We start from the raw sequence: 3,647 nt of genomic DNA on the forward strand, positions 1-3,647 counted from the left end.
GAAGTGATTGCGTTCTCGAGAAAGCTGAATCCTATTTTATTCGTTTACCAACTATCAAGTGTACCTTTACGCAGTGTAGATTGCGTCAACGATCTTGGAACACTGCTCGACTCTAAATTGAGTTTCAAACTGCATTTTTCGTTCGTTGTCGACAAGGCCTGCAGGAACTTGGGATTCTATATGCACATCGCCAAAAACTGCAATGATATTTGTTATTTGAAATCACTCTTATGTGCGTTGGTTCGCTCCGAACTCGAACCTGTATGGAGCCCGTAATACTGAAACGGTGTCAGCCGAATCGAGACGGTGCAACGAAGGTTCAACCGCTTTGCCCTCCGTAGGTTACCATGGAACGATCCGCTCCGGTTACCAAGCTACGGACAGCACTACAAATTGGTCAACTTGGACACTCTGCAAAAACGTCGGAACATAACTAGAACTGTCTTCGTATCAGACATTCGTTCTGACATCCCGGATTGAGCGCCCGTGAATTCTAGAAAGACTCGCCATCTTAACGCGGCCTCGCTTAACATGCAACAATTTCTTCTTGCAGATACAATTCTTGCAATTCCTTCTTGCATATATGCCGCACCGGTGAACTTCGGTACTATAACCAGGTTACAACGTAATTTGAACCGTCTCGTATCCTGCTTTGACTTTGACATCAGCCGCAATGTGCTGAAACCCCGTTTTAGAATTCTAGCTATAAGTTTTTATGTAGTTAGTAGGATAGAAAAATCTGTTGACTTTTAATTAATAAACAATGAACACTAGCTCTTACTTTTGGTTGTCGGTATCGTCGCTCCCACCGCCATCTTCGCTTTTCTCTACCTCGCCGTCGTCATTGTTTTCATCATCGGACATCTCTGCTGCGTTTGACTTCAGTTTGGAATAGAATTCAATTGTGCTCCTCTTAAATGCTTGCGGTAGGCTCATCGTGGTCGCTTTAAACAAACGTTCCTGCTGATGTTAGCTTTCCGAGCGGATTTGTCTAGGAGACGATACGCCTTGTGATCCTGCGAATATCCCACGAATGTCAACTTCCGGAATGTAGGACTTAGTTTCTTACACACTTGGTATGGCGTGACTGGAACGGATCTTGATGGTGATATATTTTGAAGACATCCAGTCGTCCAAGCAGCCATGTGAGTTTTATTGCACTCTTATGGCGGTTTTCATGACCAAAATTACACTTAAGTGCCGTAATAAGAGTAATAAAACCCAATTTGTTTCATGGGTTCAGTGCCGGTTCAGTTCGGAATCGAATAGTAGTCATCGGTTCATCTGGACCAGATACCGGTTTCGTCTCTCTGTTACCCAGGGCTGTAGTCAGTCGTGACTGTGCCTTGATGCACTCTCGACGGTAGAACGGTCGAAGCTTCTTGCTTTTGTACTCTCCTCCTTGATTGGACTGTACCACTTTTGATTTTCGGCCGAACTGGGCTTTGGACTTCTCACTCAACTCTCTCGTTATGCAGAAGCGAAGTCCGGTTATGGATGATACCTCCACCGAACCGCACACGTCCGTGTACACCACGACCAACGGCGCTTTGTTGCTCGATTTTGATTCCTTGGAAAAGGGTGTATGTAAGCTTTTACCTTTGCAGCAACACTCGCAGGTTTCCTTCACTCCGCACTCGTGGATCTCCAATCCGGTGACTAAATCTTCGCTCTCTATTCGGGAAATCACGTTCAGGTCTGGAGTCACTCATGCTTGCAGCCCTTCTTGTGGCTCCCACTGGCCAGCAGAGTGACATCGTTCGGTTGCTTCAGGTAGTACGGGCCTTGTTTGAGCGTTGCTATGGCTCCTAGGTCAACGATCCACGGTTTTTCCGCGCCTCGATCCACGTGTCGCTTTTCCAAAAATGCAAACGAGTCGAAATTGTAATTTACCTCTTTTTTGGACAATTATTGCTAATCCGCCTTTGCGCGCCTCGGTTCCTTCTAGTTGTCCCGGGCAAATCACCGGTAATCCCTCTGGACGTGGCCCACTTTCTTGCAGTAGTGGGAGGCCAGCGATTTCTTCCTACTTTGTCCGATTTTCATCACCGAATACGAGCTTGGAAGACTCCTTGAGATCATCGCGACCCTGAGATTTACCTTAAGCTTTTGTTCGGCATTCGCTAGGCTACTGAACGTTTACTCCATGCCGAAAACGTGCTTCGCCATGACCTCTCCTGCTGAATAACGTTTGTCGCAAATCCGCTTCAAAAACGAGACCTTTGGCGTGACGCTCACCTTGTGATGATGGTTTTGGAGCACTTTCCAGGCTTCTTTCGCGCTCTTCGACGGACGAATCAGCGCATTCCCGACAGATACGTATTTCGCCTACGACTTGCAGGGTTCATCAATGTCTGTTTTTGAACTTCGCATCAGCGCATGTTGATTGTCTTCGATCAGCAATCCGATAGTCGCCCTGGCCTTGGCATCTCCAGTGATCCAAATAGAAACTTCGACCTCCGCAGTCGGTTTGAGAAGTTCCAGCTTGAGGCGCCAGCTTGCGTAGTTTTAATTGTTCAGCTTCTATAGAATGAATCGGCTTCCGTTCATTTTCCAAAAAAATCTTGACAAAATATTCAGTCTTGCAGGAAAGAGTCTGTGCTTGCCCGTAACCTACTGTGATAGTAGAAGTGGGACTGATACAAAACTCAACTGGTTAGAATGGTTACTGACCAGCGAATGAAAATTTATTCTCTGGCTCGTGCTGTTTTAGACCGTCGTCTCCATTCAACATCATCTTAGTCCACCCATCGCCAGTATTCCAATCGTCTCCGAAGTCACAAATCATTTTCGACCTGGTCTGATATACGATGCGAATCTCTCCATGCAGTGGATGTAGCTCGTGATTCATACGCCTCCGTCACTTTGGGTTTTCAGTTTGTACTCCGCCAAATATCGTCCGAAGCACCTTCCGCTCGAATACGGCAAAGGCGCGTAAGTCCTCCGTAAGCAGCGTCTAAGCTTCAAGTCCATAAAGATCTACCGGTCTAATAAGGGTTTTGTACATCTTCAGCTTCCTCCTCCCAGCCATACTCCCAGTTGGTCTCGAGGTAAGACGCTGGTCTAATAAGCCAGTCGTCGTATGTTCGAATCTCGGCTGGGAGAGGCTGTTAGAGTCAATAGGAGCGTAGTACTGACCCCGCACTGTCCTGTATTCTAACAGCTGGTTGCGAAGTCTGTCGTATAAAAACAAAAGGTCAAATTTCGATAACGGAATTAGCACCCAGGCTTTGCTTTTTTTACATATTCAGCTTCGTACGGAGGCACATGTTTCTTATTCGCAGTGTTTTGCGGAGAGCAAAGTAAGCCCGCTTTCCCGCTTGAACATGCCACTGCTTATCTTTACCAGTATGTTGTCCGCGCTCACCAGCGATCCCAAATACACGAGCTCATCTACCACTTCTAGTTCGTCGCCGCCAACGGGTACCGTTCATGGGAGGCACGCGTTTGTTTCCTTTGAGCCTCTTCCATTCATTAGGTCTCCGACGTATTTGTTTTTAGTTCAATCCTTCTAGACTACGCTTTCAGTCTGGCGTAGATTGCCTCCGCTATCTAGAAGTGTTTGGCTATGATATCAAAGTTATCTGCAAAGCCTATGAGTTGGCCTAGGAGTCGTGTCTCTTGTTTCGATGTTTCGTCGGATCACC

The sequence above is a fragment of the Sabethes cyaneus genome, chromosome 2 (assembly GCF_943734655.1).
Source record: "Sabethes cyaneus chromosome 2, idSabCyanKW18_F2, whole genome shotgun sequence".
NCBI classification, from domain to species: Eukaryota; Metazoa; Arthropoda; class Insecta; order Diptera; family Culicidae; genus Sabethes; species Sabethes cyaneus.